Source organism: Melanerpes formicivorus, unplaced genomic scaffold (genome assembly GCF_026170545.1).
Source record: "Melanerpes formicivorus ecotype bairdi unplaced genomic scaffold, bMelFor1.0.p_v2 SCAF_59, whole genome shotgun sequence".
NCBI classification, from domain to species: Eukaryota; Metazoa; Chordata; class Aves; order Piciformes; family Picidae; genus Melanerpes; species Melanerpes formicivorus.
This window is the reverse complement of record NW_027142411.1, coordinates 915,630-938,902: the sequence shown is the minus strand read 5'-3', so window position 1 is coordinate 938,902 and position 23,273 is coordinate 915,630. Positions and strand designations below refer to the sequence as shown.

General features: G+C 38.4%; 1 long non-coding RNA gene across 1 annotated transcript in view; it reads left to right on the top strand.

Annotated features, from left to right (window-relative positions):
* LOC137452828 (uncharacterized) overlaps nt 1–23,273 on the top strand; it is a 193,718-nt gene that overhangs the window by 48,241 nt on the left and 122,204 nt on the right. Inside the window, exons 6-8 of the long non-coding RNA XR_010990172.1 lie at nt 2,754–2,849; nt 3,161–3,220; nt 7,478–7,571. This is a non-coding gene — a long non-coding RNA (uncharacterized lncRNA). The remainder of the gene's footprint in view (nt 1–2,753; nt 2,850–3,160; nt 3,221–7,477; nt 7,572–23,273) is intronic.

The window sequence follows — 23,273 nt, the reverse complement described above, 5'->3', positions numbered from 1 at the left end:
GCAAGACAGGGTTAATTGGCCCTTCTCAACATGTTGTGAGCCAATATGGCATTTGCAGGACTCCATCTCCATATGCCTTTATCTGCCTCACCACCAAAATTGTGCAAGTTTCACCTTCTTAATGAAAACCTTGATACAAATCTCTTCACCTACCCTGTCACAATCAGCCAGCCATAAAAGTGCTAATCAGATGTTATAAATAAGACTCATTAGATTGGTTGCTGGTTATGCCTACTGTAGAGGAGGGGAAATTGCTGGAGATGTAGGATTCATACCGAGTCCTGGCTTAATAATTTATCTTCATGAAAGACAGGTATTAGGAAGCATTCTGCTAGGATATAAATCCACTGTCCAGAGCACTATGCTTCCACTATGCTATTTCACTTTTCATAAGTATTGAGACTGCAAGGAAGATTTAGACACATTTCAACTTACTACTTCTCTCCCCCCTCCCACTTCAATTCAGTTAGTTGTATCTTATGTAACCATGTATATGTTCTCTTCTAAATAGTGTTTGGAACCATATCCACCAGCTTGGGTATGATCCCTACTTTGTTTGCTGTGCGCTTCATTTTAAACTAGCCTTGAATAATCCCTTGCTCTCTAGGTACAACGATTAGGACTGTGTATAAGCCCTGCCAAACAGTGTAGTACAAAGGCAGAGTCCCTCTCTCCCTATGCAGGGTCACATATGCACATGCAGGGACTGGCACAATTTGCCGCTGTGAATTCTTCAATATGTTAACTAGTAAAACATATAAGTTAATTAATTCAGGCATAATAGCTTGGAAAAATCAAACATTTGCTATTGCAGAAGAGTGGCTTTATGGAGCTATAGATGCTGGCAAATCAAAATAATGCTAGATCTTCAAATATTACTGGAAAGTGCAGATTTACAGCCTGGAGATGATACTTCATCTACAGAAAGAGGTAACAACAGATTATATGACTTAAACCAGAGCAAATGTAGAAGGACACATCATCACTTTTCAAGGCTGGAACAAATCAGCTGTATTCTTTTTACATTTATTTTCTAGCTACTCATTTTCAAGCCTTCTCAGAACTAGGTTTTCTTTTTATCTCCATTAACATGGCCTTTAATTCATTTGCTCACTTATGTTTCCCCCCTTATTTGAGGTCCTTCCTTCTACCTCCTTAGAAAAATTATTGGCTAATTACTGGCTAAATGGCTGTATTGATTTTAGGAACTGCCTGAGTGAAAACCAAACAAGCAGCCTCAGGAGCATGGACTTTCCTTGATGCTCTGATTCTCCAGACAGTATTTCCTCAGCCTTTTTCTCTTGACAGTCTTGATGAGACCTAGCTGTTACCTCTGATTTATTTGGTGGTATTGAGTAATATCACCTGCTTTCAATACAGCTCCTACAATGCAAGATGCAGGAAGCTAGTTCCAGGAGTAATCACTCTGATGTCACATCAGTTTAGCTGAAATCAAAACAATAAATTCAGACAAAGGAAACTGGCTATTAAATGTAAATTGTAGCAAGGACTGTGTTCTTGAGTCTGCTGTGCCTTCATTAGACCATTGAAATCAGAGTCACGCAGAATGGGAACTGAGCCTACTCCTCAAGCAGTAAAAAGCACTCAAAAACCTGAAAAAGAAGCAAGGGTTTAAAGAAGTAAAAATACACATTGTAAAAGACCATCGAGATACTTTCAATGAACTATCTCAGTTATTTTTCACATAGAACAGCTCCAAATGTTTAAAAAAAGGTGAAGGATATCTGTTTCAGCAGGGACATACTTTTAGTAGCTTAAATCTGTCTGTCTCAGAGACAGAACTTTTCTTTTGCCAAAGCCTTGTAATGCATGCTGATGAAAATTTTACCTTTCAGTTTTAGACACAGAACATTAGAACTGTGTCTTCTGATAATATTGAATCATGATGTCTTTTTTTTTTTCCTCCCAGGCCTTTGGTAACATAAGTAACAAAGATTCATATTTGGAATTAATGTTATTATATTTCATAATTATGCAAATGAGGTTGCACATCAGCATTAATCATACTAAATGAAGCTATCTGTTTTAGTTTGAAATGCTGAATAATTATTCATTAACAATGACTGGCAAAGAAGCTTAAATCAAATAAACTTGCACTTTAGAGAAACAGCTTGCAAAAAAAAAAAAGTCTTTGGGAGGCTTGATTTTATTTATTTTGCAAAAGTCTGTAGGCACAAACATTTAAAACTTGGTGTTATTTGTGTCACAGTAATGTCTTTCAAATGCATTCATATTTGTCAATTCACTATCTGGAGTTATGAAAATGAAGCTAAATTGTAAATATAATTTATTTTCTTTAGCTTTTCAAAAGAAGATAAATTGACATCTGTATCTTTTCCTAGTAAATAAGCTAATTCTAATTAATTCATCTGTGAAGGAAATGTCTAAACAAGCGTTCTGAGCAGCAGACGTGTTACAAAATGAGCCTGCTTCCTGCCACTGGAGCTCTGAGTGTACGGCAGGCTCAGAGCTCCACTCTGGCAGAGCACAGCTCATCAGGTCACTCTGATCTGAGGCACTAGCTGTGCAAGCTTTGGTTTGTGTGTCTTCCTCAAAATGAACTCTGTCGCTCAGTTCAAATGGTTCAGCAGCAAATTGATCTCTCCAAGTTCATACAAACCCAAACTTCTAGAAGAATTTCCTCCTTTTCTTAGACCCTGTGCCTTCTTCATTAACTTTGATATAGGCTCCCTGCCTCACTTCTGCTGTTTCTTGTGCTTATCCTTTTACAGGGTAGTCGGCAGCTTCACCCTTTCAGCAAGCTTATCCAAGCTTACACTGTAAAAGCTGTTCTCATCCCCAACCAGGAAGAATCACTTGTATCAAAGGTGAGGCACGATGCAGTCAACTTCCACTAGCAACTAGTGCTGTTAATGGGGATGTGGACTGTGTCTAGGCTGGAAAGAATTAGTTTCTGCAAGTCAACATGTGTTTCATGTTAACAAATGAAGGTTTCTTTGGCAATAATACTTCTAAACACTATCTTGTTCCCTGGGCAAAATAAGCTGCATCATCAGTGGCATAGAGATTCTGTGCCCTTTAGAGTTCTTTTGCTCTAGGGAGGAACTCCTTGTTTTGCTAGGTCATGTTAGTCATTTTGGCTAAGAGGTACAGGTCTAACAGAAGGATTCTTTTGCAGGCAGCAGCAAAAGAGATGACCCTGCAAAATCTCATTCAAGCACAGATGGCCAACTTTGAGGTGAGTGAATTCCTCTCTGGAATGCCATTCCACTTCCCCAGACTAAAGGGCAGAAATGTCTAACTTTGGTTAGCTGGGTAAAGTGAGCTCAGGCCATTTGTACCAAACTATTTTGCCAGTATTGTGAGCGGCCTAACGTAGCCATGCTCGCACACTTCTGAGCATCCCATCCTCTCTGAATGCATTTCAGGTAGGCTGCTTCACGTGCATCTCAGCATGGTGGCCAGCAGAGCTCAAATATGAGCCATGTTTAGATCTAAGATCAAAAGCACTCTCTGTGATTTAAGCTAGCTTCTTTGACTCTACACTGAAACGGAGCAGAGGAGACAGGCTTAAACTGCTATGAATAGGAAAGCAGCAAGCAGCAGAACAGTCTTTGTGCTTCATGCAATAGCCAACTCCTTTCTTGGATATTATTCCACTATCATTTTCCAGGCTCACTTAGGACAGCTGGAGTAAACTTCCAAATCCCATTATTTCATACTTGCACTACAAATTCTGGGTCTGGCCCCAAATCTCCTCCATGCTGTACACAACATAAATATCACTAAACAGGATGGACCATGGTGAGCCTGGGGATCATGCAAAGGGGAATGTCACTGTGGCTGAGAAATGTCAGATGAACAAAAGTTGGAGGCAAAAGGAAGCAACAGAGATAAGAAATGATCAGAGTCCTAGGTAACAAACATACTGTGAACTCTGTTTCTGTTCTAATCATCTGGCTTGCTGTCTCGGGGGTGTTTTTTAACTCTTCTGACTCTGCCCACATTAACCTTTCCTTGGGGACAGGACTCCTTCTCTGGTTTGTTTTTCTGGGTTTGCTGTGCTATTTTATTATTATTATTATGGTTTGAAACTGAGCTTTCTCTGTAGACTGGGAATTTTACACTATTTATCTATGTTAAATGATTCAGGGCATTACAGGATCCAACTCTGGTTATTTGACTTCTATTTTAACACTATAAATAAATGTTATTAAATAATAAATTTGGTTGTCTACTTAGAAGTGTTTGTCTCCTCAGGTCTAATGTTTATTCCTTGCTTTCTTAAATCTTTCTTGCTAATAATAATGTGACATGTATCATGGGAAACTGCTCCCCATACCAGAAGCAGTTTTATTAAAAGCCTTGCCACACACTCTTTAAAGCTATGCAAGCAAAAATTAAGAGCTATCACTCAGGCTCGTGTTTAAATACTTAAGGGAGTTTTCATAAGAAAGTTTCTTGATTTTAAAGATGCAAGGAGTATAGTTCTCTGCTTTACTGCCTGGGTTTCAGAAGTAATAGAATTTTGATACAGCTAAGTTAGTACAAGGATTACAAAAACATTTTCAGTGTTAAGACAAGGGGTTTACTTCTGTTATTTTGTGAGGGGAAAAAAAATGAGATCAATAAAACCCTTTACAATGCATTACTGTGAGGAAAGAATAATTTGTGTGGAAGTCACTCTGAGCTTTAGACTAATGGTCATAACTGTAAATGATATTGAAACCCAGATAAAATTAAATAAAGACTTGCAAAGTATAAATTTGCTGCTGGCAATCTAAAAAAGGATTTTCTTGTTACTCACCCATGGGATTTGGGGTTCTATCAAGGAAGCTTTCCTACTTGTCATACATCATTTCAAAGAGACATATATAGCCTGGAAACTGCTTTAAGGCAGCTGCAAGCAAGTGTCACTTTGAGTTAAATGCATTATTAAACTGTTGGGAAATTTCACATCATGGGTCATTTATCTATGCTAAATGGGTCAAAAGCCTCTACACATGCCTGGATAAATGAGAGAGAAGAGCAAAATTTTCCCTTGAGAAGTCATACGTTGACAACCTCTTAGAGTTCATGTTATTATTTTTAGTAGATATGAGAAAAAATGACTTGCTAAGGATACTAATTCATAAAACCAGGTGCCAAATACCCACAAGAAAGTTGCCCACTATCCCCATGTTTTGACATTGCTTCATGCAAGGTGTCAGCAAAATGAAGTATTAATATCCTTTGGTTCTCTGTCTTTAATGGCTGATTATGTGCCTCTCAAAGATGCACTCTGAGTAATCTCTGTGTGTTACTAAGTTGCTTGGGGAAGAAATGGGGTGTAGACTTTGAACAAGTTGCAGAAAAGTCTTTGGTTTAGTAAACCCTATCATGCCCCTGGCATGTTGCTGGGCATTCCCAGATACCAGGACATGCATCATCTAGCAAATGAGAAGCTAACCTGGTAGCCAATTTTAGGAAATTAGCAGCACTGTGAATCCACATGAGAGGAGAAGTGAGCTAGAAACAGTCCTTCACAGTGCATTGGTATTCTTTCATGTTGAAAGATTACGTTTTCCATCTCCTTGCACATTTGCCCATCAAGCAGACCAGTCAGAAAAACAATTGAGCAAACAATTGCTAAGGGAGGGTCATCCTTTTGATTAGAAGCAATTTTACTTTCTTGATAGCTGGTAGAGAGGAAAAAAATACTTTGTACTGGTATCAGTTCATAGCTCTGAACCAGATGAGTTTCCATGAAACTCAGCTTATGTTTCTGAGTGAGGGGCACTGAGAGCACAAACCTTTCTTCCACCAGTCAACATCTACACATAGGTGGTGTCAGATAAGTAATTTCTCAGTCAGAAGATTATGGGGTATTTTATTAAATACATTCTGGAAGGATAAAATACATTGGGGGAAGATTCTTCACTTTAACACAAGAAGCAGATTTACACAGTTGCTGGTGTTAATGACTAGATCTGTGTAAATAGCATAAAGCTGCTTTGTTTGCTTCCACCTGTGGCAGTGACATTTCTATCAGCACATTGGCCTCAGCCCCCAGTGTAGTTAATCCTGAGCTCTGGGTAACTGATTAATTTTAAATCTTCTGTTTTTCACTGTTATGGCCAAATCAGAGAAACCTGAAAGCATCAGCAATCCAACAAATTCAATGAGGAAAACCCTAGGTCCAAAGGTGAAGCGGATGTCCTTAAGACCTGCTAAAATTCATCTGACTTGATTTCAGCAAGAATATATTTGCTTTTGTGTAATTTTTTTTTTACCATCAAACACAATTATTGACACTCCAAACTGTAATACCAGTCATTTTGTTACCCATAAATCATGGTTCCTGGTGAGATTATCACTGAAGTTCTATAGAGCTCAGATTTTTAATCACACTTGATTAATTTAGTACCCATCAGAGTAAATGGAGTTAGTCAAGATATATATCTATTGAGATATATATATAGGCACAAAGTCCTGCTCTTGCACGTGTGATTATCTAGTTACCATTAATGCCTTCATTTTATATATCCTTCTTATTTTCTGCTTAAAATACTGAATATTCCCTATTCTGTGACTCATTAAACTCAACCCTCTAACTAGCTGGATCAGAAATTCCCCAAAGGATACCTTGAACCTCAAAATGGTCTTCAAATTTGAAACCATCTGTGACAAAGATTGAGTTTAGATGATTCCTGAAGTTTCAATACCCCTCAATTTCTCTAAACCACTATTACTTTCCAATGAAGTGTGTTTTCCTGCTTTGAAGTTTGATTTATGGATTAAAAACTTTGAAAAATGTTGAGAAATATAAAAGATCTGCAGGGAGTCAAAACCACTACACTTATTTTAATTGATGCAACATGTGAAAAAGCACTGAGAATCTCACATTCACATTTTACTAATTAAGCTTGATTCAGGACAACATTCAATTACTCACCTAGAGAACTTTCGGTCTTTTTAGCTTATCATAACTATGAAGTCAAATGCAATTTGAAGTTAGATCTGTGCAAGTTTCCTCTTTACATTTTTCATACCTATTGTTTTGTGAATTGTTTGCATACAGGAAATTACTAGAACTGTAGTATGTTAAAAAACCTGATGAACCACAGAAGGCAGAATCTAGCAGGATGTTTGGCTGGTGAACCAAGCAAAGCTGAGCAGAGCTGAGCTGATCTGCTTAAGCCAGCTGACACTGCTGGCATTATACCAAAATATGCAAACATCTAACCTGACCTATTAGTGCATTTTATTAAGATGTCACTGAGAGCAAAATTAAAACATCTCATTAAGAATTTTCACAGACACAAAATTATTGTGTATATCAAAGCCATGACACAGGTTTTCAATTAATTAATTAACCTACTTTAAAGTACAAAAATCTCTGTGCTCAGGTATTGAAAGTTTCTGACAAGGTCCCCAGCTATCCTGATAGTCTTTTAAGCTAAATTGTCTTAATAATGTAAGAAAAACTTATATCACTATTCATTTCTTATTTTAGCCCTCTCTATGAATTTACCAGGAAGATATGAGAAGCATATTATAACAGAGCTTCATGGAGGAGAAGCTATTGGTGATGGTGTTTGACATGAAACGTGAGTAAGATCTCTTTCCATAGATGATTTTAATGTACTAATCTTTTCACCCACAGCTATTTTTTGTTTGTGTGCAATGCTTGTTGCCATAACCTACACCAGGCCATTTACAGTATCAACAATGGTTCTAAATTAAAGACGATAGATTTACTTAATTTGCTCAGTAATAACAATATTACATTATTTTAGCCAAACGTTGATGTCAAACTGAACAGAAATAAGAGGAAAGCAGTAATTAGTCTAGGTTAAAATATATCCTCAAAGGATATTAAATATGCAAGAGCTCATCCATGAAAATTAGACTGCAAGAGGTTACACCATGTATTGGCTTATTTTGTTACATATCAAATTATCTCTCATGAATAAATATATCTAATAATGTTTAACTCCATAATTTAATAGTGCCCTATTAAAAATGCTTTCTGAATCAACCTAGCTGTGTATTTGATTTTCTATGATTATCAGATTTTAAGTACACAATAATTAAATGTGCAATTTGTACTGACTTCTGCAAGCACAATTAAAAAGACATCCACATGGTGTGGGAAAGCAGGCGGAGGTGAGAACAGAATGTGAAGTACACACAGCAAACAGATCCCCTAAGTAAAGACTGGAGTTTTGCATTTTGATCTGTGCCGTGTCCTAGTTTCTGTTTCACGAGAGTCAAATGATAAGTCTTCAGACTGAAGCGTCTCAAGAAAGACAAAGGAAAAGAAAGGCTAGGCTGTCACAGTTTGCTTCAGGAAAAGATTGAAATTCAGTTTCATCCTTCAGCTAAGGGGACCCAAATACCCATGACAATCTGTGAGAGGAATATTTCAGGCACCAGGGCTTACAGTATTAGAACAGAAGCTTCAGTCTGTTGCTTGGAGATGTTCCATTGTGAATGTTTCTATTTGAATTAACCTTGCAAATGTGGTCTGCTTTAGATACTCACCTGGGCTGTTGTTGCAGTGAATATGTGCTATGAAATTTGACCTCTGTTAAGGAAGAGTTTGAAAGGTCTTCCTATGCCCTACTTCAAACCACTGTAGATCTTAAGTCTGCTGTGATTTTTGGGGATACTTGTCTTCTTGGTTACCACTGCCACAAAAGGCAACACTGAGCTGCACCTCTGCAGGGCTGATTTCTCCCAAAGCTGTGCCTAAGTAAACAGAGGGGAAAGAACAGCTCTCCCAGACACTATCGCAGCCAAATTTTTAGCAGTGCTAACAGAGTAGGGGAAGAGTTTTGCAGTGAACACTAATTGCGCTAAATAGTTTCCTCAAACACACTTCTGGGAGCTCTGCACAAATACAATGATAAAAGATACCCCTTGAAAGAGGAAGGAAATTAATCCAGGACTCCTATATTAATTCTCAAATGTCCTTTCAAAAGGACCAAAACTATGTAAAGCCCTCAAAATTCCATTAAGAGCAGAGTTGACTGAAAATATATGTTTTGGTGTGTTTATTAGATGAAAACAAAAAGCAACACATGAATGCTACAAGTAGACAGATGTTGCTGTCTTTTCATCTGTGATTAGACAATTCTCTAAGTCTTACATACTGACTTAAAAACTCACTTACTGTGTGAAGAGTCTTGTATACCTTTATGTCAGCTGTCCTCAGTCTTCCAAATACTTGGAACAAAAGCCAGAGGGATAAAATGGCAGCAGAGACAAATTTGTTGAGATAGCCAAATGTCAGCACATGCAGCATCCTTCTCTATTTCCCTTAGATGCTGCTCAGTTTCAGCTTTAAACGCTGAAAATCTCTCCTTAAGTATAGTGCCTCTGAGTCACCACAGGTGGATTGTGTCTGTCATCTTCCTTGCAAAGCACAGTGTTATGACTGGGGCCAGGGAGCTGGGTTACTTGTGATGCACCGACAAAAGCAATACTTTTGTGGCATCTTGACAGTAGAAGATAACAAAGCAATTTTGTGTGTGCTAGCTGAGAATTATAAGCCTGGCCAGGAGTAGTGGTAAGTACCAACTCTTTAATTTTCTCTGTTTTCAGTTTTTTACTATTTCTTTGAATCCCAAAGCAAGAGACTTGTAGGCAAACACTTGAGGACATGTAAGAGAATTACACTTTTAATATTGTAGTGCTCATTATTTTAATTAATGGCTGTGAGAAGTTGCTCTGAGACAATTTTTTAAACTTCCTGAAACGATGGTTAATATTTGATGAGAGGAAGAACACTATCTCCTCCAGTAATGAATTGGTGTGTTATGAAACCACGCATCCGGCGCGCTTCTTGGGCAAAAAAGTGCTCCTGTTTTTGACTTGTGCAGCTCCCGAATGACTATAAAGCTCCACTCAAGCTGTTTTCTACCTGCACAGTACTAAGCTACTGCCAACTGGTTTTTATCACTGCAACACCTTTTTGAAGTAGAAGCTGGCCTGTTTAAAACATCTATGACTTTGAAAATTTGGTATTAGGCATGTTGGTGAAAAGGGTTATGTGTTCAAGAATAACTTGGGGAACGAGCCTGGGAGATTAAGCCAGACACCTGAGGCACCAGCGTATTGTAGCAGCCAGCTGTCTTCTGGGGAGCAGCTGGAGGCAGGGCAAAGTTCTGCTCACCTGACTTCATACCTATGCATAAATGCCTTTGAAAATATTGGTCCTGTAGCTGTGCATGTTAAATCCTTGGAGTATGTGTTAGCTATTGCATTGGCAACCAAAGAAGTCTACATAAACTTATCAAAATACGTGGGCTCCCTAAAAATCTCAACTAGAAGTCATTTGGATTTCTTTGCATTTGTGTGTTGGACTACTTTGAGTGTGCTGCTTCCAATGACCAGATTCTGCTGCTTCTTTTCATTGTTCAGATGATGAGGGGCTTTTTTAGTTTTCTATCTTTTCTTCTTATTACTTTTCTTTAACTTTTCATATTGCTTCAATGGTATTGTAGGGACTTCTTCAGTCTCACAATGCTCCAGTACCTGCTTCAGTGTTCCACCTTTGTCAGGTAGTCATTGTCTGCCTTACTGCCCACTCCCTTCTCTGTATTCTTTGTTACCTGTTGAAGCAGGATTCTTAACACTCTTTCTTTGGTTTTCTTTCATTTTTCTATAGTACATAATTCATTCAGGTCTTTCAAAATAACTTTTCAATTAATTCAGTTAAGGAACAGAAGGGGGAAAAAAAACCAACAAATCCATTAAACTAATATCAAGATTTCTTTCTTTGTATGCAACACAGAAGTAAGGACTGTACCTGATAAAGCATGGATTTCAGAATACCCAGCAGTTACTCTAAGAATGATCTTTCATAATTCTGCAAGTTATTTTGAAGTAATAAGTTAGAGTGGAGTGTGGATTTGTTTGTTTGGGTTATTTTGTTGCTGCATTGGTCTCAGTGGACATAATTAATAATGAAGCTGTTTTTCATTTTTTAACAAGAGTATTTCCTAGTGGCCCTGAAAGTGAGGGCATTTTTTCCTTAATAAATAATTCTCTCTGCTAAAAAAAAAATAATCAAATATAATGATGGCCACATTCTGTTCATGACTGGAAGGCAGCTGCTGAGCATACTGTGAAGTCATATCTCAAAAACACAACTCTGAATTTAATTCTAAGCTGGTATAAACAGGCATAAGTTCATTAAATTCAGAGAAATTATGTTTGTCTGCTTTAGTCTTGAAATGGCCTTTATTACCATTCAAGATATTAAGCATAGCTGTAAGTCAGTGACTTTCTTGCTTTCAAAAAGCTTTTATGGGTTTTGAGTACACTGTAAACAAGAGTGGGGTAGATTGTCTATTTAAAATGATCTAGTGGCACCATTTCAACAGAGGTGTGTTATTAAGCAACACAAAGAATCTTTGAGACTATGCAACTAACTCTGGAGTCACCTATGTCTTTTGTTGTGTGACATGATGCAACCAATATAGAAATTAATTTTGCTAATTATGTGAATAAAGTGTGGTGAGGGAGACAAAAGAATATTTCTCTTCCATTTAAATCTATCGCTTACAAATGTTCCTTTAGGACTGTATTTCTCTCAGCACTTCAGAAAGAACTGACTTTTTTTCTCATTGGTAATTTGAAAAGGAAGGTACGACAAAAACAAAAGTGTATTCATTAAGGAAGACATCTTCCCTCTCCCCTGCCCCATCCCTCTCTAAGGGTAGGTAGATTTAAGCTGTCTATGTACAAATCAGCAACAGGTTACCAAGTCATCCTTACCTGATGTGATTTTGCTTATCTTTTAAAATGTGTTCTTTTGGTAGGGAAAAACAAACAAAAACCCTATCCCAGCTGGAACATTTTGAGGAGAAATAAAACCTTTTGTCTTGCCCTGTTCTGTTTAGAAGGAAACTCATTACTGCTTTTTTCCTCATTCTTTGGTTTTCTATTCTGTGTACCTGAGGTGTTACAGGTGTCGTTAACTGGCTTAATGACTGTCTTAAGTTCAGACATCACCCTGAGCTAGCAGGAAACTCACAGAGGATTTGGACAGGTTCACTCACAGGTCTCTTGGGGAATGTATATTCACCATGCTACAATCACAGATGGAAAAGTACTTAGTGTTCTGGAAAGCTTCTCATTGTGATAGTGTCAACTGAGTCTACAAATGGCAGTTTCAGTAGCCCCAAAAGAGGCTGTTATCGAGTGATTTTCAGCCTAATGTGACAAGCTTAAGAGGTATGAAAAGCTAGATGTGTTTTGAACAAATCTTCCGGAGAACTGGCTACTTACTTCAACCTAACTTTATTCAAGTGATGAGTGGCATTTCTCCCAGCATTGGCATTCAACACACTGTACAGGCAGTTTTCCCGCTTCTTTGTACGACTGCATCAGGACATGATAAAGTTCATGGAGCTGTCATTGTAAGTAGATGTGAGTTATCTGTAGTTCTCCATGTAACCAGTTTGCAATACTGTAGCCTGATGCATAGGTCACTGATGTGAATCTCTCCCTTGACTGCAATGGATTTTGATTAGACCCAACAAAAATTAAGATGATGAATTAGAGGAAAGACCAAAACATGGAAAGCAGGAGTGTAAGGGTAGCAGAAGAGTCTGTGCTGAGGTCTGCATGCGAGCTATAGAAAACCCTCACTGAGTATCCTGCATGGGCTCACCACTGAAAATATTTACTGAGTACGTTTAACCAAATGGATTTAAGTGTACATAGTCCATTTACAAAACATTTACAACTATTAGGTAAATTGAGCTCATTGTTTGTATGGTTGTCTCTGCAATCAAACTGTAATCATGTGTAAACGGTGAGCAACAATGTGCTGTTCATATGCAATTATTTACAAGCTGGTTTTGTGGAATCCAATTGTACTAACAGAGATAATGAACTTCAGCACATAATAGGTTTGGGTTTTTAAAAAAGACAACAACTTACAAATGCTTCAGTGCATTTCTCCCTATTTTAAGCCCTTCTGAATTTAAAAAGTATATTAATGTATACTACATAATTCAAGATTACCCTTTCTTTAGTGATGAAGTTAATACCACAACAAACAGTGCCTTGTCTTAACCTGTTCTTTTCCATGCATACTTGTTCACTTCACTTCGAATCTGGAGCTTCTATTGTAATTCAGAGTAGCAACTCCTGAGTTGACAATACAGCACAAGAAGCTTTAAGTTATAGTACTTTTCAGGGCTGCTAAGAGGTGTTTGTTTGCCTCCTTACCAATCCATAAGCTTTTGAACCTTGAAGAGTAGGTCAGCATAGCTTTGCAGGTGGTGAGAAATGAAAAATAACATTAATGCTACTTCTTTTGAATTTCCTCTTTCTAGTTTCTCTGGGAAGCAAGTCACTAAAACTTCATGAAGTTGTGAAGCCCTCTGAAAGTTTCATTAATACACTGTTGTGAGGGCCTCATTAGTCTCCACTTTACTGCTTGCATATAACAGCTTAAAATTTTTATGCCAAATCACCACGGTAATGTGTCTCCAGCTCATAAACATGTAAAAATGCTCTGTGATGGGGCTTCCTTGTCATAATTTCCCCATGCCTCATAAAAAAAGAGGAAAATTCACAGCCTTAGCCTTATGTCACAATATCATAGTTTCTGCTTACATTTTGTGTACTGGAGATCAAAATGTGGTAGGTAGGCATTGGAGTCATAATTCTAGAAAGGATGCTCCTACAGGCATAAATCCTGAGGCACCTTGAGACTCTTGTCTTCCATAAGCTACTGAATGAGCTGTTGAGCTAGTTTTTTCCTTTCCTCACTACCACCTCTGCTGTAGCTGGGGTCCACCCCCCCCAGGAAAAAGGAATCAACCAGACTTCTAGAAAGAACTTTCTCATTGAAATAAGAATACTCATCTCCACAAAGAGAACTATTAGAAGAGATTGTGTGGACCAGGAGAGGAAGTGGGGGGGAGCAGAGAGAAATTGTGCTGAAGTAGGCTCTGAGAAAATACTGGTAAATGTTATATGAGAAAAGGGAGCCAAACCCATCCTCTTATTAAAATACTTAGAAGATCAGGTTATTCCTACTCTGAACTTCCTCATTTAAATTGCAGTCATTTCTTGTCTTTCTTGAGTGTGTAAGTTCATTCAGATTCTTCCTGACAAATTTTTGTATGATCTGTCTTCAAAGAAAAATGTCACAGTACAATAGTCTGCTGCTAGGGGGAAAATGTCAAGGTGAAGTCTGGCCATATATCATCTCTAAACGCTGAGGCACGAGGATTTCAAGGGGGAAGGTATTTATCATGTGATATTGTTCTATTACAATGACTCTATATTTCTGTTCTGCCAAGTGATTGATACATGCTGTGTGTAATCATTCTTTTAGTGCACTAGTATGTCAATTGTTCACTGTGGCGTTGTTAAACAGCTGCATTCAGATTGACTGCAACAAAAGGCTCCTGTTGGTTGCAGCCAATCTGAAAGCAGCACATCATGAAAATGCCAACACATAAGTTCAGTATTTATTCATTAACAGACAGTACAGAAATGTTAGATTATCCATCACTCTACTGAGCAGCTTTCCTAAAAGCTTGTAATAAAGATCATTTGACAGCATGGATGGGCAGCTTGTGTGGAACGTAGAAAACACAGTACATAAAGTAACTGCGATGTATGTGTAGCTTGAGCTTCCTTTGATGAAGTGTGTGGCGTGGTTTAGAGTGCATCATCTGCCCAGACCCCTGTCCATAGTGCCATTCCAGTCCTGCCTCTCCTCCTACCAGCACACAGGACCATTCTGGTCTCAAAGTCATGTTAATAGAGCAGTATGACACGCATGAAGCAGCACTTATTGTCACAGTTATGTGCTGGCTTGTTTCACTGCTGATTTGGGGTGTTTTGCTTTGTTGTTGCCTTTTCTTTTTGAGGGCAATAGACTTATATCCTGCTGATTAGAAGTAAAGATGGACCTAGCACTGAACTATTTGCATCTTACAGATGCACCTATTAGCTAATGTGAACTCCTAGTCATTCTGTGTATATTCTCAGTGATGTCAATAACGATGGTTGTGTAAATAGGCCAAGAAACTATTTACATAAATAATCTTTCCTTCAGCATGAAGGAGAAAAAATATAGAAAAAATATTTATTTATTTTTTTAAATAGGCTATTTTTTTCATAAACATGATGACATGATCCTGATTTGTGTGTGAGCACATTTATTCATGTCTTTGAGGGTCTGTGGATATACCTAGTAGTCAAAGATTTATTTGCAAGTTAGAGTTTATACTGAACTTTTGTCAGCTTGTATTAGTTTTTTTTTACAGTAGCCATAACTTCAGAAACAAAATATATTAATTTCAACTGCTTGTTGACATTAATGACTTGACATCAATGTTAAGGAACACCAACATTTTGTAACACACAGGTGTTTTCCTGAATATGTGTGAGACTGTAAATCGGTCCTTCCAGTTAAATTGGAATCATCTACATGCAGTTGTAGAAATACCTTCACTGTTGTTTTTATGCACTAAGCTATAACTGTGCCTAATACCGTGGAACAGGTATTTTTTTACAGCTGTGGGTACATTGCAGTGGAAAATCCTGAATGATGCTTTTTACCTTCCCAGTGGTTGAGATTTGGGACTTGAGATAAAAATACTGTCAACACTTTTTCAGAGGGTACCAGAGGAATCACTGAGCAAAATCTGTATGCGTAATAGAGAGTAGAGCTGACAATGAATCTGAAACAGTTTTGTTCCCTCCTCCTTGCATCAGCTTCACTGAGTTCTTACTTTGAGCCATATTGTAATTGTTAATTGTTACCCCATAGCACAGACTTCACTGCTCCACTGAACATGTGAGACATTGCTCTGACGGCATTGCCTGAACGAACAATCTGCTGTGCAATGGGAATACATCCATGGCATCCTTTAGGAAAAGGAAGAATGCCTTCCTTTCTATAAGTCAGTGACTTTTTTTGTCTGGTCCTGCCTCTTAATAGAGTAGTTTAGCTACCACATACTTTTTATTTGGTAACTATTTTTTAGGAGAAGAGACTTATAAGAGAGACTCTTTTCAGTGTACTATCCTGTGGTTCCCAAAAAAAAAACCCAACACTTAGAGGGGAGTAGAAGCTAGGGTGAATTGTCTCTTTACCTCTGTTATCTCCACTGGTGTTCAGGTGAGGACCAGCTCTGGTCATGTCTTGTGTAAAAATTGTGCACTGACTACCAGAAAACTGAAATGGGTCTATTTCATTCCATTTAGAGATTAATTTCCTGGAGAGGGCTTGAAATATATAAAAATATGAATTTCTATCATCCTTAAGAGATACTGCTCTTAAGTAATTTGATTGTAATGGAGATAATAATAGGAAAATTAGTTGAATCTTTGCTTTTGCAGAGGTATGTTTGACTAATATTCTGCCTTTCTGCATCAAGAACTCATTCAAAAGTAATATGTAGAATGGATTGTTCAGGTAACAAGGTCAGCTTGTTTTATTTCAACAACGTATTCAAACAGCTAAGCTGACATGACTTCTGTAATCCTGCTCCCTCTGTCCCATTCCGAAGGAGGAGATGGTGAATTGATGTTAGTGGGGTTTTTTTGTAAGTAGTGGGAGTTTTGTGTAGGGTGTTGGTGGTGGTGTTTGTTTGGTTTTGGTTTTTTTTTTTTTCAATGCTGTGTACTTTATTTCTTTATAAAGTTTGGAAAACATTTGAAAATATTTAACTGACCTTCTAACTGCATAAATTAATTGCAGTAATTAAGACAGAGGGAAAATGCATGTTGGACTTACAGGTTAGATTAAAAATACAAGGACTTATAGGGTCAAAATGCAAACCCTATCACTTAGTCACTTAGCCCTGGAACAGGCTGCACAGAGAGGTTGTGGAGTCTCTTCCTCTGCAGACTTTCAAAAGGCCCCTGGGTGTGTTCCTGTGCAGCCTGTCCTAGGCCATCCTGCTTTCACAGAGGCTTGGACTTTGTGATCTCTGGAGGTCCCTTCCAACCCTTAACATTCTGTGGTTCTGTGCCACCGAAAGGTTGGTTGTCTATTCTCCAACCTTATCTTTAAACCACATTGTTGTAAACGTGAAATACTGGTCTGTGGAATTGGGTTAAAATGTGTGAAACTGAAAAGCTTTTGGTTTAGGACTAGTTGTCAGCTGTGTGAATCCTAGCTTTGGTAGCTGGGGTTGTCCTTTGGGCAGCAGGCCACACCTTAAGAAAAATGAGCAATAATGAAATATGTCACTTCATTTTGCCAGCATGTCTCAGAGCAGCTTCAGGTGCAAATCCACACACTCCTTCTTTATTTTTCCTTTGTTAGTGGAGTGCTTAAATATCATACAGCAGATGAGACTCTGGGTTGAGCTGAAGATTTTAGTTAGGTACATCACATAGCTTCGTATTTTTCATCTGGTGTTGTCATTGCCTCATGCAGAGATGTTTGGCTTCCAACTTTCTGAGAGAGGGGTATTCTTGTACCGCTGCCCCTTTCCTTATATCTGCACACAACACATTTTCAGTCCCACTGGGTTGGCACCAATTGCAAGAATGTTATTTAGTTAGTTAGTTTTAAACTGCATGCTTTCTCAGGAATTTTCAAGCTTGTGAAACTATGGAACTACAAAAATGAAAAAGATTGGGAGTTTTAGGTTGCTCAAGTGTACTTTTCATGACATGTGCTCTCGGAAAGTCATGCAAAATCATCTTTCAGACAGTGCTCAAATCTATCTAGAGTCTGTACTACGCTGTTGACTCCATCAGCAACTGCTACAGTCCCAGGGCTGGGAAAAAGAAGCCACATCTTTTAGCTCATGCAGGCATCTACAAATGTTGGTTATGGTGGGATTTCATTTAAATCATGCTATGGAAGAGCAAGCAGCCTAGAAAAATAGACCTGTTTTGTCCAGTGCTGAATTACGGTTTTGCCAGTTTTCTGTGGGAACTTTTGACCCACTGTTATCATTGCTGTTGCAGCAGAGAATGAGTGCAGCAGAGAATGGTGTTGGCATTTTCTAGAACATTACACCAGAAGAGAAATATGGGGAGGAGTAAATCTTGTTTTCCCATGAGTATGGAGCTGATTATCAGACCAGGTTTTCAAACCCAGGAGTTCTTTGTAAGGTGCAGAACAACATTATATTATTGCACTAATAGGAGACAGATCTGTTTCCTTTTAGAGGGATGTTTGCCAGACCAAAGTCTGGCAAGGTCCCTCAAGGTCTAAATTGCATATTTAGGTGCTAAAAGTTGAGTAGTGTTTGTTTTTTTTCCTGAGTCCCTGTTTCCACTAGACTGCATGAGGTGCTTGGAAGTTAAGTAAATCATACTTTGTATATATAAAGGAGCAGACAGGGATTAGCTGTTGTAGCATACAGAAAGTGTGTTTAACATGGTGAGGCATGCTACTGGGATGAATCACCTGACTGAAGCTCACCTGTACCCTGAGAACAAATGTATGACCTGTATCCACTGCTTAGCCTTTGTGTATTTACAGAGGCCCTGTCTTGGGTGACCACACTATTTGAAGTGAAGCAGTTTAGATATAAGATGTGGGATCACAGAATTATTGAATGGTTGAGGTAAGAAGGGACCTCTGGAGGTCATCTTGTCCAACTATTCTGCTCAAGCAGGGTCACCTGGAGAAGACTGCCCAGGACTAGATGGCTTTTGAATATCTTTAAGTATGGAGGCTCCACTACTTCCCAGGGCAACCTGTGTCAGTGCTTGGTCATCCTCACTGAAGTGGCAGTTCCTGATGTCCAGGTAGAACCTCCTCTGTCTCAGTTTGTCTTCCCTGTCTTTTCTCCTGTTGCTGACCATCACTGGGAAGCACCTGGCACCATCTTTATGTCCTTCCTTTAGATGTTTATATACACTGTAGAGATTCCCCCTGAACCTTCTCTTATACAGGCTCAACAGTCTCAGCTCTCTCAGCCTTTCCTTGTATGAGACATGCCTCAATCCTTTAATCACCTTAGTGGCTCTCTGCTGGACTGTCTTCAGGAGCTCTCTATCTCTCTTCCAGGGGAGACCCCAGTGCTGGATGATGGATTCCAGTGTTTCATTCCCATCTTTCATTTATATTATGAGCACTTCTGTTTTATTTTCCACTCTCAGGCACACACATGCTTTGCTTTCAGGAAAAAATGGAATTAGGCATCCTACAGCTTACAAAAAAATGTTGCTGTGGTGGTTTGGAAACCAAAGCTCAGACTAATTCTAGCATGAATACTGGGTCCTCATAAGTGAGAACCAGTTTATATAATGGCAGACATCCCAGTTTTTACAAAGACTATCCCCCTGCTAGAATGAAATTCTGGACAATTTAATAAGCACTTGATGCTGTAAGGGAGCAGTTGGAATCAATGAAAGACATTAGCATTTTTCTAGGCATATAGATTGAGCAGAACGATTTATCTCCAGGATTTTTGGTCTGAGTACAGTAATGTCTTTTCCATCTGATAGGAACTCTTTGAACAGTTGTTCTGACTTTGGGGAAAAAAAACCCTTCAGACTCTCCAATGGTATCTTCAACAGCCAATAATTAATTTTTTGGAGTGAAAATCATTGTAATGGAATTGACCTTTCCCCGTAGCAATAAGTTCAATCACTTCCATCTGTCAAAATCTCTTTGCAGGATTTTAATTAATGGTGAAAAATGTTTGCTCCCCATGTCAATGAGTTATTGAAAATCCCAAATACCTGAGCACTTCATAACACTCTGGCAGTACAAAACAAACCACAGCAAATTGCAAGATGAGGACAGATTTCCTGGGGCAAAATCTGGAAAGCAGTAGAACCTCTGTCTTCTCCCAGTTGATCTTGAAGCCAGAAAATAATGAAACATCATCAGTCTTCCTCAGCAGGCTAGGAATCGATGAATCCAGCTTTCCAAAGAGAAGTTTTGCAGTAACATGGCCACATTGTTTCAGAAAGCTGTGTGAATTATGTGTCTATGAAAATGGCTTATTATTTTTCTGCTACTCAGCCACATCCTCGGACTGCTGTGCAAGCTGGAGTAGTAACTGGATTGCTGCCACAGAATTGTGGTCAGATCTGCCTTCAATAGTCAGCTGCACAGATCCTCCTTGTATCTTGTTGCCTGTCAAGCAATGTATGTTTCCCTTCTATGGGGGAAGGCACAAATTCAAGGATGACTTGCATCTTCCTCTTGAGCAGCTGACTGGCTGAGCATTAGTTCAGATAGATCTTAGCCACAGCAATTGAGCATTAAAATCGTTACTTGCCACCACACCTACACGGCTAGATGGGCACTACAAAGCAGGAAGAACTTGCAGCATACTAAGGACTGCATCTTTGCACTGTCTCCTTGAAAACCCCAATCAAGGAAACGTCTTCCTGAGTTCTCTGAAGATGGCATGTCACTTCCACAGATGACGTAGTGTAAATTCCTCAGAGCTGCCTTTAGAGTTTAGTTTTTGCCTACTGACATTAAATGGTAAATGCAGTCTGTGTTGCTCACATTTCTCTTCTGCAGAGCAGCTCATATGACTTATGGCTCTTTTAATATCAAATACTACTACTCAGCTTTCTGGTATTTCATTATCCTTGTGTGTAAGCTAAGTCTGTTTAGACTTTCACAGCTGCTTACCGACATCAGTCACATAAGTTCCTATAGATGCATCTAAACAATTAGAAATATATTTCCAAGTTCTAGTACTGGAATGTGTCTGAACCCTCACAATGACTCAGCAATACTCAGAGGCATATGTACTAAATGTTCTCACCATGTGAAAGCACAGCAGTTTGAATGCACCCTGCTTTCAAGTGTGGTTGGTGGTTTCTCTTCTTTCCCATTATCCCTACTGATGCCCTCTGTTTTCAGTTTCAGGTGCCTTTACAGCAGGTTCAGTCATTGCTTCTAAAAGGTGTCTGTGCACTGCATTTTTATCTCAGTTCACAAAAGTCAAGCTCATAGTGTAACAAGACAGTGAGGAGGGTTTAGTTCAGACCCAATTTTAGTTATTGAGCAAATAGCAGCAATGCTGCCAGCCTTCATTACGTTGTAGAGACAGATGGTCTGGACTGAGAGACCAGCAATTAATGTACAATGTGTTCTTTGTTGGCACTTAGCACAAAGGGACTTTTCGTGTGTATAAACTGCTTTATACTTAAAGCTGATTTTGTTTTGTGACTCTAGTGTCTACATGGAGCTGGAGGGAAATAATCCACACAGGCATTACATGGAGGAGTCATCCTCTTTCTCTCAGCTTTCATTCAACATTGTAATGACTGAACATAGTTTTTCATTTTTGAAATGCTCTTTGTTATGTCAGTCAAATTTCCCTAGTACCTTCTGCATTAGAATGAGTTCTTTGCCCTCTGGTATTCCTGTAAATTGGGAATTTTAGAATTCCTATCAGGAAAACAGAAATTGTTCTGCCTGCAGTGATAAGTAGCTATTTAAGACATCAGATTGACTGTATGTATTTGATCTAGTGCTTTCCTGGGTAAGAATCACTGAAGTTTTGTACTCCACTGACCCAGCAGCTGAAAAGTTGGCTCTTTTATTTATTTTTCTTTTCTTTTTTTTTTTTTAATATTATTTTTTTCTTCAGTTCTGTTACCAGGACCCTGAGTTGTTCACTGAATAGACTCCAACATTAAATGAGCCAGATGTATGACTCAAAGCCATTACTGGTTTCTTAGCTATGCCTCGCCTATTTTACACCTTGAATGCAAGTTCTTTTGGTCAGAGCTGTATAACTCCCAGTATATCCATTCCCAAGCCTGCAAGTCAAGACATCAACCTTTCAGGATTCCTGTTAAATCCAGAATGCCTGTGGACATGAGTCAATCAATATCTGTCTGTCAGTTGCTTTTTGCCAGATTCTGGCTGCAATGTGAAGTAGAGGGATGATCTGCAAAATCCATTTCATATTAATACCCCTGTCTCATTTATTTGATGTTATCAGTTCTTGCAATGAAGTTGGAAGATTTTGTAGCCCTGCCTTTGAGGTATTTAGGAATTTAATTGATCAGGATGCTGACCCTCAGATGCTGAGGACATAAATATGCGGTCATGTTATCAGCCTGCATCATGAGTAAGAAATGAGATAATGTTCCAGGATTAATTTTCTGAGATCTCTCCTTTTCCCTCCAGTCTTGGTGGTTTGTTGGTTTTGGTTGTGTTTTTTGTGTGTGTGTGTTTTGTTTTGGTTTGTTTGTTTGTTTGTTTTTCCCTTTTCAATGTCAATTTTATATATGCAGTAGACAGGCAGATAGAGGATTGGACTATAATTATAAGCTATTAAATGTAAAAGACCATTTTTCTATTCAATAAGGCAAGTTTCCTTGGGCAAATTCTGCAACAACACAGACAGATATCTCATCTTTTATACCACAGTCACTTGCACTGGCTTTTGTATGAAAAACACTGTTTAGACAAGTCAGAACAGCTCTTTTATAATCTGAGGTCTACACAACAAATGTTTGTGTTACATGGTATTGTTCTGGAATGTTCTTCCCAGTATTAAGCCTTTTTCAACCACAGTTCCTCACTGTCAGTCTGTGGCTACCTTTCTAAACTACAATGATGGCTCAAGACTAGAGAAATATATTTCATTAGTAGTTGTTGGGAGATGTTGCTGATATGGTGACTCTTTCTAACACTGCTTCTATCTTCTAAGATTTTTGTGTGGATATTTATTGTTTGTTTGTTTTTCAGTTGGTGGTGTTGTTGATATTATTATTATTTTATTATTAACAGCTCAATAAATTCTTAGCTTTTCTGCTTTTGCATTCTGTGGAAAAAGAAATGTGCCAGACATATAGTGGTGTTCTTGAGCTCATGTCACATTATTCATTGTTTCCTGGATGAGATGCCTTTTGTGTCTTGGAACTGTTTCTTGTATTTTTATTTTTCCCCCCTCTAGCCCTTTTCCTCTTCAGCTTCTAAGAAGGCATTTAAGTTTCTTCAAGTAAGACAATTTCCCACTTACTTTTTCACTCACTGTCCTGTTTTGTCGTGGCCTAAAATAAGAGTAAGAGCATGCAAATTACCTGGGTGAAGATGTTTTATTTCAACCAGCATTATATCCCCTTCAGCCCTCCCCCATAAGCCAAATAAACAATAACCACAGAGCAGCAGCTAATTCTTGGGATACTTCTGGTGCTCAGCATACAGTCATTAATGAATTAATCAGTCCCACAACAATCTCATCTATCAGGCAAAATACATTTTATACATGGAGAAAAGGGAGACAGAAGAGGCATCAACTCAGGAATCAATCCTCACAGATACCTCATTGAAAGTAAATATTTGTCTTTACTTTTCTACATCATGGAAATATTTGTGG